Below are 12108 nucleotides of genomic sequence, written 5' to 3'. Positions count from 1 at the left end.
GGCATTCAAACATTTTTATTTCCTTTCATATTTCCAGAGCTTTGTCCTGTTCTATTTTCCTCTTCCTGCATGCGTGGAGCCCAGTCAGATGTTCCTGAAGTCTGCCTACATGGTTTCTTTAATGACCAATTCACTACCTAGTCATGGATCAGGAATGAAGGGAAGAAATCCAGCCATTACGACATGGAATTTCCTGCCTCTAGTGAGCTCAGTACATGCAGGTCAGGGGCAGCTGTTTGGGAGACCCCCTCAGAGTCTCCCATGAACTCCAGGCCCAGAGCCATCTGTGGAGTAAGGCCCAGATGCCTAGTCACCCTCATGGCCCTGTTGGGTACTGCATATATTCCTAAGCAATGGTGCTGCCCTTTGTCATGGGGTCCCTGTTGGGATTTCCCTCCAGGCTGCTTTTCCTCAGGCCCTACCCTTCCCTCCCTGCGTGGCTCTGACTGCAGGGACTTGTACCAGGCCTGCGTGCGAGCCCAGTGAATTTGGACCATGGAATGAGAGTCTGGGCATAGTTTTTCCTTCTGGCTGTCCTTCTCCCACTCAAGGGTTTATCAGGTTCCTAGATCATGCTCAGTGTTAAGAGTAGAAAGACAAGATACAGTTCCTTCTGTCATGGGGCCTGGGGAGGAGGGGTTTATTGGGAAAGTCTGGGCATCACACAGTATAGTAAATACTATGTCAGAGGAAGCATGGATGTGGGAGCACACAGTAGGGGTATTACTGTGCTTGTGTGTGGGTGCCGGTGGCATGTGGGAACATGCAGGGGGCACTACTGCATGTGTGTGCATGTGTGTGTGAGGCTCACGTGTGCGTGTGTGCTCACACCCACACCCACACACACCCTCACTGCTGGAACTTCATCAGAGAAGGCTTTCTGGAGGACATGTCTAAGCTGATGGCCCAGAGTTACTCAGGGTACACTGGGGGAGGGACAAGGGAGCAGTTCACCTGCTACCCAGGGTGCACTGGGGGAGATGGGGCCTGATAGGTGAGCATGCAGGTCTAGCTGTCCTGACTCACTAATTTAGACATTTTTGCAGATGGCTTTTGTTAAGCCATGAAATCCAGAGTTCTTTTTTTTCCAGAGAAAGTGAAAGAGAAGGAATTGAAATAATTTCCTTGTGTTAAGGCAGAGTGGTGGGAGGCAAGAGGGTGGCATTTTTTTGGGTGGAAGTCTTGTTGGCTTTCAGCTTTGCTGTGTAGAGGCTGTTGAGTTTGTGTATTTGGTCAGTCCCAGTAGAAAGAGTCCTAAGGAAAGGGGCAGAGCCCCTGGAAGGCACTGGTATTCTCTCTTTTCTGCCCTCCTATTCCCCCTTTTTATTGGAAGGAGGATGAGTGAATCATGTAGATGATGCTAGGAACGCCAAGCATTAATCATGCATTGTGGAGAGTGCAAATGGCTTTGTGAGTCCTTCTCTTAAAGTAGCAGTGGATGTCTTAGTGCTTGCTGTCATGTATCCTAGGAAGTTCCTTTTTTTTTTTTTTTTTAAGAATTTTAATGTTTTTATTTATTTCTGAGAGAGAGAAAGAGAGAGAGAGAGAGAGAGAGAGGCAGTGACAGTGTGAGCAGGGGAGGGTCAGAGAGAGAGGGAGATACAGAATCTGAAATAGGCTCCAGGCTCTGAGCTAGTTGTCAGCACAGAGCCCGACACAGCTTGAACCCACAAACTGTGAGATCATGACCTGAGCCGAAGTCGATGCTTAACCAACTGAGCCACCCAGGCACCCCCAAAGTTCCTTGATTTGGAAACCAATCAGTCACAACAGCACAGAAGGAAGACATGCCCCCAAATGCCTATAGTAAATGTAATGAGGTTGAATGGCCAGGATATTTTAAGTCAGATGGTTCTGTGTTCAACACCTGTCTTTGCTACTTACCATCTGAGTGACCTTGGGAAAGTCACCTAACATCTCTGAGCTTCTCCTTTCTCATTTGTTAAAAATGGGGATAACATCACCTCCCAGAGAGAGCACTTGTAAAGAGCAAATTAAATGAGAAGATGCCTGGCATACAGCCTGGCCCATAGTGAGTGCTTGACAATTGTTACCTTCCCTCCTTCAACAGATTTTTCCTGAACTTTTAGTAATGACAGGGGTCAGTCTGCTTTGCTCTTCACTGTGTACACAGTGCAGATTAACTGGCACAGAATTTCAAAATATTTGTGAATTACTGGTCATTTTCTACCCTAGATGATAGCTGTTTAGATCTATGTCTTCCATCTCCCACTGGATGGGAAGACTCTTGAGGACAGACTGTGCGTGCTTCATTTCCTGCAGAGCAGACAGCACTGCTCGTGGTGTACACAGTAGATGCTGGACACATGGAAGGGGAATGGAGCACCAGAGGCGACTCAGGCAAAAGAAAGTCTTTCAGAATGTGCGGAGCCTAGGCTATAAGCTCCCTGGCAAGACACTAACTGCCGGGAAGAGCCTGCAGCCAGCAAATATGCCTGGCAGACAGCGCTCAGGCTAAAATCCCAGGTCACTTTCTATTCTTGGAGCTATTAGAGTTGTTTACTGAGCTTAGAGAGGCTTTCAAGAGAGTGGCTCAAAGGACCTGCTAAGGGCTCAGATGGTTCTCTCAACAGAGTGTGAAAAGTTGTCAGTGACCTGTTAAGTAGGTCAAATGAAGGCCTTCTTCTCCACATCCATTAATCTCTTTGCTTCCTTGTGTTCCTCTGGGCAGATTGGAGCGGTTAATTCTGTGAGAGGAAGAGGTGCTAATGAAGTCTAAGTCCTGGGCTTTGCTCTCTTGAGGGTCAGCTAGCTTCACCCAGGCCGGCTCGGAGCCTGCTCCCCTTGGCATTTCAGTCACCTCCTGACACGAGCCAGCGAGCGGGCATATCATTTGCAAACGTGGATGAGGAAGTGTTGGTTATTCCCTGTAAACCAGCTCAGACCGTCAGCCCAGCCCAGCACTAGGAATCTGATCCAGTGTCCCTAGCCTGTTAGGTGGTGGACTGGGTGTCTCATCTGCCAAGAGCAGTCCTTTGAAGTCAGTGTACTGAATATATGACTAATCCAAAGGACTGGAATGGTGGAAATTCCAGGTCAGGGGGAGCTCCCATTCCATTCCCAGCACAAGCCCTGCTCTCTGCATCGCCCATGTTGAGTGTACTCTCCTGGGGGAGGTAGGATGAGACAGACCTGATGAGGTGTGTGGATGTGATACCATACAGGTGCTGTTTTGAAGGAAGAAACACTAGATGATATACATGCTAGTAGGATTTTAAGCAAGTTAAAAACATGGCTGTCAGCTGACTATAGGATGAAGATATGTCAAAGATTAATTAACTCATTGACGAGGGAACCAGTAAGATGATAAATCTTGTACAAGGAGCATTTTGAGGAACTGACATTTGTAGGCACTTAAAAAGCAAAATGTTGGAATGAGGTGACTAGCTTCTCTAGGAAACTGGTGGTTGTCCTGTGGAAAAGATATACCTGTTTTGTCTTCTTTTCTCCTAAATAGGAATTATTTGCATGTCTACCTGACCAGATTTACAAGTTAACATGCCCCTTCAGACAGTCTAAGCTTTTAGTTAATAGCAGCATCGAACAAAGGTACATTCCTCTGGATTATTAATCCCTGAGGCAGGGTGCTAACCACTGCCCAGGTGTGACAGCAAAAGAACATATTCTTGGCCTCGTAAGCAAGCTTCAGAGGAGTTTTGTTCAGGTCTGAGTTCAAGTGGTGAATTCCTTCCTGGTGGGTTTCAAATTTCCATCATATATATTCCTCTTCATGTGGCTGGAAACCTTTCTCACCCATCTACACCAGCCCATCCCAATCAGTTCTTTCCCCTTCTCTTCAAGGAAAGCTTCTTGTTTGCTGAGCAGCAGACACCTCCCCCCTCCCCTCAACTCTCACTCCCTCCCATCCCCTTGAAATAAAAGTTGCCTGGGGAAGTCTCTGATATGCGGGCATGAGATCTTGTGATGCAGAACAGAGACTGAGGAGAAAACCAAACAGCCTTGAGTGATGAATTGAGGGCTTTTTTTCTGGGTTAGGTCTGGGTTATGTCCTACAATAATGAGAGTTCCATTTGAACAGGGTAACACATATCTGCTATGTATCTTCCATCCCTGGCAATACTTCTGTCTCCTTTAGGTATTTAGGTATTATGACAGGGGATTTGGGTTATAGTTATTTCGAGTTGTACCTGCCCTGGATTTGAAGGCAGAAGAACTGGTTGGAACTGTGGACTGACTCTGAAGGAACTCTGGGGAGCTTGAGCAAGCCGCAGCTTCCAGAAGTCTTGATTTTTTTTTCTTATTAAAAAATGTTTAGTGTTTATTTATTTTTGAGAGACACAGAGAGACAGAGCATGAGGGGGGGGAGGGCCAGAGAAAGAGAGGGAGGCACAGAATCCTTAGCACACTGCAGACTCTGAGCTGTCGGCACAGAGCCCGATGCAGGGCTTGAACTCACCAACTGTGAGATCATGACTTGAGCTGAAGTTGGATGCTTAACCGACTAAGTCACCCAGGTGCCCCTGAAGTCTTGATTTTCTTATTGGAAGTTTGAGAGCAAAAGAGGGCATGAGTATGACCATTTTGCAGAGCAAGGTTTATGCAGGTGTAAGGTGGCATCACTGAACAAACGACTTCTGAAATAACTATACTTTTGAGAACAGAGCTGGTGGGAATGAAGCTGCCTCAGTACTGGGTTGGGGTGTCTGGGAAAGCTCTGCCACTGCCAGTACTTGTTTGATGATGGAAGAGAGGGAGGAGGGGGAAGAGCTTGTTTAATTCCAGGACTTTTGGAGCCAACTGGGGATGCACACACTAATAGTGTGTTTCCATCAAGGGTTTTCAAGGAATTTCAAAGGGCTGTGATTCCATGATGTCCACGTTCTGAAATTTCAGAGTCCTGCTTCGTCTCACTTTTCCTTCCACAGCATTCATTTGGTCTCCACATCCTGCCAGTGCTACCTGCTAGGTATCTCAGGAATGTGACTCCTCTTTAGTATTTTTGTAGCTGTTCCCATGCAGTGTCTGTCCCAGCCTTGTCAATTGCCTCCTAATCCACATCCGGTTCTCCAGGCTCATCTGCTGTGCTTTCCTTCCTGCCCCCAGAGTTCGTGCAGCTGTGGCTCCTGAACGTCTCCAAGATAAACTGCAAACACCTTCCAAGAGTGTACAAAGTCCTTGTAGTCTGGCCCTGGCTTACTCTTCCAGCTCTCTTTTATTTTTTACCCCCCAACGATCCAATACTCATGATGCCTTTGCTTAAGCTGTTCCTCTGGAATTCTGGAAAAAGAAATTGTGGAATGCTTTCCCCACACTTGTCAGTCTGAGAAACTCCCACAGCTGTAGACCCCTTCCATAACTTTTTCTCGATTCCTCCAAATAACATTAAGCTTCTTTCCATGCTCTCTTGCTCAGTGGGCCATAAAGTGCTGTGTATTATTTATTCTCACATATCAGAGGTTAGCATGGACCTTCCATGTAACTCCATAAATATTTGGGTAACTGAAAAGTGTATTATTACTATTAAAATTTTTTTAAATGTTTATTTTTGAGAGAGAGAGAGAGAGCGCACACACATGTGCATGGGGGGGAGGGGCAAAGAGAGAGGGAGACACAGAATCCCAAGCAGACTCCAGGCTCTCAGCTGTCAGCACAGAGCCCTACACAGGGCTCAAACCCAGGAATCGTGAGATCATGATTTGAGCTGACGTTGGACACTTAACCAATGCAGCCACCCAGGTGCCCCTGAAAAGTGTATTAAACTCAACCCAAACTGAAGGTTTTCTCTGACGCATCAATGCTGATAAATCTTTGGCATTTTCCAAAGAGTCACCAGGAGCTTTTCAATACACTAACTAGCAAGATGGGGTCACCAGCAACGGTGTCCTGCACCGGAGCTGGCCGACCTGTTGTAAGAGGATGCCATGGCCATGGGGCTCCACTGGGTGGGATCTGTGCTTAGACCACTCTGCCCCTTTTCCAGGCAACCAGCACTAGCTATAGAGTGGCCACGTTCTAGGCCAGTGGGGCAGGGCCACTGCCAAGGGGTCCTGAGGTTCCCTGAGGCTGTGGAAGCCATTGCAGCCAGGCAGCTTGGCATTAGCCACAGAGTACAGGAGAGCTGCCTTTTAATTAAGACTTTGTGGGGAAGTGACTGAATTATAAGTGAAGCCCACACACAGGCTTGTGGTGGCAAACCAGGGTGTGCTTTTTGCAGGCTCCTCTATATAAAGAGATACTTTAAAAATGCCAGATTCTTCATAAATTGCTTAAAACCCTCACAATTATTAAACTTCCACTGAGGTATGGTAGAATAAATGCCTAAGGTGGAGGGAGAAACTTCAATTTTAGCTTTTTGACTTGGGGGTCTAAGTGTTTCCTAGTAGCCACCAGGGGGGGCTAGTGAAAACCACAGGTTCCCTGGTTTCACACCCACCCCTAAGATTTTGGGGAATGGGTCTGGGGTGGGACTCAGATATCTACATTTTAATCAAGCCCTCCAGGAGAGTGATTGGTTTCCTCACCTTTAAGAGGAGACTAAGAATAACTCAATTACTGTAGAGAATCTCATCCACTTTAGACAGGCATTGGGAAATTAGATGAGGTAATACGTGGGAAAAATGTAAAACTTACAGAATGCTAGGCAGATATTATCTTTTTGGCCATACGTGACCCATGATACAGGAAGGAGGCAGTCTGAAAGTAATAGCACTCTCCCTTCCTTGTCTGGAAGTAGTCACTATGGAAATACAAACACCTGGTGAAGGTTTAAGTGGAATAGTGGGCTCCTGTCAAGAGTTTTCAAAGAATAATTAGACTCATAAAAATTCTGTCAGGTGCCAGCCATAACTAGTTAGAAAATATGATGGCAAACATCCTTTTCACAGTAATAAAAACTACAAACTGTCTAGTAACGTGCAAGACCTTTCTGGAAAAAAGCACCTTGTTGAGCTACATAAGAGATGGAAATGGAGAAACACTCGTGAATTTGGGTAGGAAGCTCTGTAAGACAAAGATAATATATAAGGATGTTAGGCCTCCTCAATTTAATAAGTTTAAAGTAATTCCAATAGGATTTTCGAATCGGGAACACAATGGAATGATTACAGGAGTCATATGAAAAATTAAATTAGTAAGGGTAGCTAATAATTTAAAAAATGACAGGTTAACCATATAATATATGTTAACATGTATGATAAAGTTATGCTTATGAAAGAAGCATGGCACCAGCATAAGAATCAATGATACAGAACAGAATCTCAGGCACAGAGCTGTTGCTGCATATGTAAGGGGTTAGGATCTAAGTGGCAATGGAAAATGATGAAGTACTCAATATATTGTATTTAGACAGTTGGTTACTATTTGGAAATAAAACTGCAACTGAAGAACACTATGAGGAAAATGATTGATATATTTAATTTTATTTCAGCATGTTCTCTTGACTTGAAACATGAATGTTCTTTTTTCAACAACAAGGCCGGGTTAAAAATTTTTTTTTCTTTTTTAAGTAATCTTTACATCTAAAGGGGGGCTTGAATTCATGACCCTGAGTTTAAGAGTTGCAAGCTCTAACAACTGAACCAGCCAGGCACCCCTGATATATCTGATTTTAAAAAAGAAAGAAAAGTAAGCGTGCTGGGAAAAAATGGTCACAGTATATGAAGTTTAGAGAAGATTATCTTTGACACATAGGGTGCACTCTAATCAATAAGAACAATAATTAATCCAAAAGAAAAGAAACAAAGAATATATACAATTTACAAATAAATTAAGGGGCAGTGAATATTGGAGTGAAGAATATTCAAGTTAAACAAGATACAATCTCTGGGCTATCAAGGTGACAAAGATGAACAGAATGGTACCCAGTATTGGTGAATCCGTGAGATGTGGGCACTCATATGCTGATGGAAAAATGTAAGTTGGTTCAAGTTTTCTGGTGAGCCATTTGTCAATATAGATCAAAAGTCTAAACATGGGTCTATCTCTGCATTGCATCCCCAGGAATAATCATACCTGTGCACAACTGCATGTATATAATATACACACATGTATATGATAATTTATCACCAAAGTGTTTATACTTGCTAACAGCTGGAAACCATCTAAATGTTCACTGATTGGAGATTGGGCCTCATCAGTTATGGGGCAGCCTTGTAATGCAACCTTTTAAAGAATATGGAGAAATGAGACAAAAAAATCGAAGATATAATGTCTAGATGGTAGGAGATAAATTCTACATTGCGTATGTAAAAATATTTATAGAAAGCGCTTTTCACTTTTTCCATACTTTGTTACCGTGAACATGTAAGTCAGGAAAAAAAATGATATTTGGGTGCCTAACAGTTGTGTCGTCGTGTTGTGATTATCACTGTTCTATATGGATTAGATTAAATGTCATCTGGGTTGTTTCCTGTCACTTACACTCTACCATTTCTTCCAGGTTCATGCTATGATTTTGTCTTAGGCTTATGATTTATTTTAGGGGGTAGGACCAAGCTCTTATTTTTACAAGGAGCACCTGTGACACGCCTGCCGCAGTGGAGTGTTATAAACTGTATTGTGGAGCAGCTCATCTTCTTCAGGGAATTATGATGAGCCACTAATGCTCTACCTATACTTGCTTTTCAAAGGTACTACGAAAATACTGTACATTTGAGGATGCTGGAATCTGCTGAAATGTATTAGTTGTAAACCAAAACAAGTGTATGAGCTGTAAAGACAACAGCAGTAAATTGGTTCCAAATATAGCCCTTTATTGACAGTGTCTAAGGCCTAGTGAAATACACCAGCCCAGCAAATAGAGTGTGTGTTTCTGCTCTCAATAACTTCTCTACCAAAGAATTACTAGATAATTTGGAGAACATTAAGCAATTTTTCTCTGTTTTATACTTTTGTGCACAATTGTTGCCCCAGATTATATTTACTTGTCTGCCCCTTTGTTATTCAGAACCCTAGAGTTTTTTATTTATTTATTTTTATTTTTTATTTTTTATTTATTTATTTTTTTTTTCAGAACCCTAGAGTTTTTTATCCACTTGCGTTTTCTCCTCTATTTATCATAGTTTGAGTATCCCCAACAAAATGAGGGTTCTTTACAATTTTATTTTTTACCTGTTAACAACGGTCCAGAAATATTAATACTTTCTGGTTAATTATGATCAAAAGGGGATGTGTGTGTGGCAATTTGGGATAGGGCAGTTCTTGGAGGCTTTCTGCAATAAATATCTGTGAGACCATCTTGTAAGTTTTTTGTTAAGTATTTTCTCAGTTCATATAATGTAACGTCTACCACTTTTATGTCCTTGTTCACATGTTTTTCCCCAACTACTTTTCCTCAAACGTTGTAGCAATAAAAATAGAGTTTTGGGGGGATGCTAGACAGTTCTGTTAAGGACAGGTTGATCGGTAGTAGAGGGGTGCACTTGATGAGGCTACCATCAGGATTTGTGATTTGCACTGTCACTCGAAGCAAGAAAGCTTTGTATAAGGCTTGGTGCCTCAGGTCACCTGGGTCAGTGGATTTGCAATCTGAGGCTTTGAATTCTTATTCTTGGTTTGCTGATGCTTTTCTTGTAAACTGTTCTGATCATAAGTGAAAGATAAAGCCACCGAAGGCGGGGGTTCTAAATAAAAAATTGTAGTACCACTTCCTAAATTCATCTTCTCAGTATGTTTCATAGCCTACCAACAGCCTCGAAGATTTGCCCCATTCTCGTCCTTTACCAGTGCACCTTCTTTAAATACTTCAGTTTTCTTTCTGCCCACACAAGAAAGCCCAGGGTTTGCCTGGCACTCTCCTTTGGGCTCTGGACCAGAGGGAAGCTGAAGAGTCCAAGGTATTTTCTCTCTTCCATAGCAGTGGGGGTGGAGGCAGGAATGGGGGGAAAGGTGAAGAGAATACACATTTGTAATTTAATATGCTTTCTTGTATCCCTGACACATTTATAATGCAGATATTTGTTTTACAGCTCAGGGGGTCCCTTGCCAAACTCTTGTATGGTACCAACATCATGTCTTTCTCTTGGAGCCCACAGATACCCAGTAGTTGAAACCACCACATTGCCAAGGACACCAAAGGTCGTTGGAATTGCAATTTCTCCTAGACCAGAGGGTTAAAGGCTCAAGGGTTGAAAAGGGAATTAGAGATAATATGATGGTCCTTCTGAGTCATCACTAATTGGTCAGAAGCAAAATGAGGTGTGCCAGTGAGAGTCACATGGACACAGGACCGGGTGGTTGACGGATATTAATGGACGGGGAGGTATACTCCACAAAAGAAATGCAGGAAGGAGCCAGGTCAGACAGCAGCCGGACCGCTCACTCTCACCTGCCGCTTCGCTGGTCTGCAGGGAGTAAGGGGCTGGGGGCATAATCACATCACTGGTCCAACTAAGAGTGAAGCCTCTGGAGATGCCTGCTAGTTTTCTCAATGGGAATTTGAGGCCCGGAAGGAGCGTGTGCCAAAAACAAGGACTGTAAAAAGAGGAAATATAAACAAGTAATCTTGAGGCTTGGAAAATGTTGTCTCATTCCCCTGAGCCATCACTAAGGGGAAACTGACCTCAAAATGTGAGAGCCTGAGTAAAGAGAGGGAGTCAAGTGACTTGGGCAAATGAGACCATGAAAAGGGCTGATTTCTTCAGTAATTTATTTTAATATTTCAGTAGATTGTACCCAAGCAGCTTGGAGCATAATAAAAACCAATGTGCTTTTTTTTGTATCTGGGGATTTCTGAGCGTCTTTCTGAAGTTCTGGTTTAAAAAGTGTGCTTCTGGATCTGTGGAAGTGTCTACAATTGCTGTCTGCCTGTCCAGTGTAAGGGGCTGTGCAATTGTGGCTTTAGGAGCAGCTGGTGTGGCCAGACACATTTCATTTTTCTGGGTGAGCTACCCTCACCCTGTTTTGTTTTGTTTTGTTTTTGTTTGTTTTTTGTTTTGTTTTTGTCTCTGGCCTAGTGATTGGTATGTTCCTTTACCTGCTCCCTTATCAATATCTATTGATTTGCCCCTCCTCCCCCTGCACATTGAGGTTCTACAAATGATTAATAACTGACTAGATCGTGAATTCCTTACAGGCAAAGACAAACTTGTGGGGTCCAGCAATGTCTTGGAAGTAATGGGTATTCGATAAATGAATGGATAGCTTAAAATCAACCCCCCGGAGAGTATACATTAAAAATTTTTGTTTGTTTGTTTATTTTTGAGAGAGAGACACAGCATGAGTACAAGAGGGCAGAGAGAGAGGGAGACACAGAATCTAAAGCAGGATCCACGCTCTGAGCTCTAAGCACAGAGCCTGACGCAGGCCTTGAACCCATGAACCGTGAGATCATCACCTAAGCTAAAGTCAAATGCTGAACGGACTGAGCCACCCAGATGCCCCACACTTTAAAGATCATGCAAAACTGATAAAACTCTAATAGGGAAATAAAGAGCATCTGATAAGTTGGAGGGGAGTTTGTGGAGACTTGCAGCCTTTCTCCTACTCAGGAAATCACAGCAGAGGTCCTGGTGATAATTTCTGCTGTGGGTGCCAGGAGGCACAATTGTTGAATTGAAACTGATCAATGCTAGAAAACAAGGAAAGCTATTGAGCCCAAGGCTTGGGCACACTCCAAGACAGACAGCCATGGAGTGTTTGCCTAGTTCCCAGTACTGCCACTTGAGACAACCCTGATCTGGTCTTGTATGACATATAGACAGGCCCTTGAGGTTGTCAATTTCAGGGCCTCGGCGGGAGCAGCCTAAACCCTTGACCCCAACCTCTGCCAGGGACTGGCTTCCCCATCCCTCCAACCACCATGCTGGCTGGGAGCCCTGCGGGGGGGGGGGGGGGGGCGGTGCTAGTCCTGCGGGCTCTGCTTCTGAATCTCACTCCCCAGCCAAGAAGCTGAGAGAAAAATAGCAAAGCACATCTTTAGTTATATTCCAGACAGTTTTTTGGAAATATAGAATTAGTGAGGGATAAATGAACATTAACCATACTTCTTGAGACAAATTCACACTTAAAAAAAAAATCATCACATTGGCTGACCCTTCAACGGTCAGCAAAATGTTTTTTCTTTTAGTCTTTAGATCCTAAGATCGGTCTTCTGGCTTTCCGTGAGGTATGGCATTTGTGACTGGCTAT

At 43.7% G+C, this 12108-nt stretch overlaps 1 protein-coding gene across 1 annotated transcript in view; it reads right to left on the bottom strand.

The window, feature by feature from the left end:
* RHOJ (ras homolog family member J) overlaps nucleotides 1-12108 on the bottom strand; it is an 82757-nt gene that overhangs the window by 25410 nt on the left and 45239 nt on the right. The gene's annotated exons all lie outside the window — the stretch shown is intronic.

Source organism: Hyaena hyaena, unplaced genomic scaffold, assembly GCF_003009895.1.
Source record: "Hyaena hyaena isolate Hyena2069 unplaced genomic scaffold, ASM300989v1 scaffold_208, whole genome shotgun sequence".
Classification (NCBI taxonomy): Eukaryota; Metazoa; Chordata; class Mammalia; order Carnivora; family Hyaenidae; genus Hyaena; species Hyaena hyaena.
This window is presented reverse-complemented; position numbering and strand designations above follow the sequence as displayed.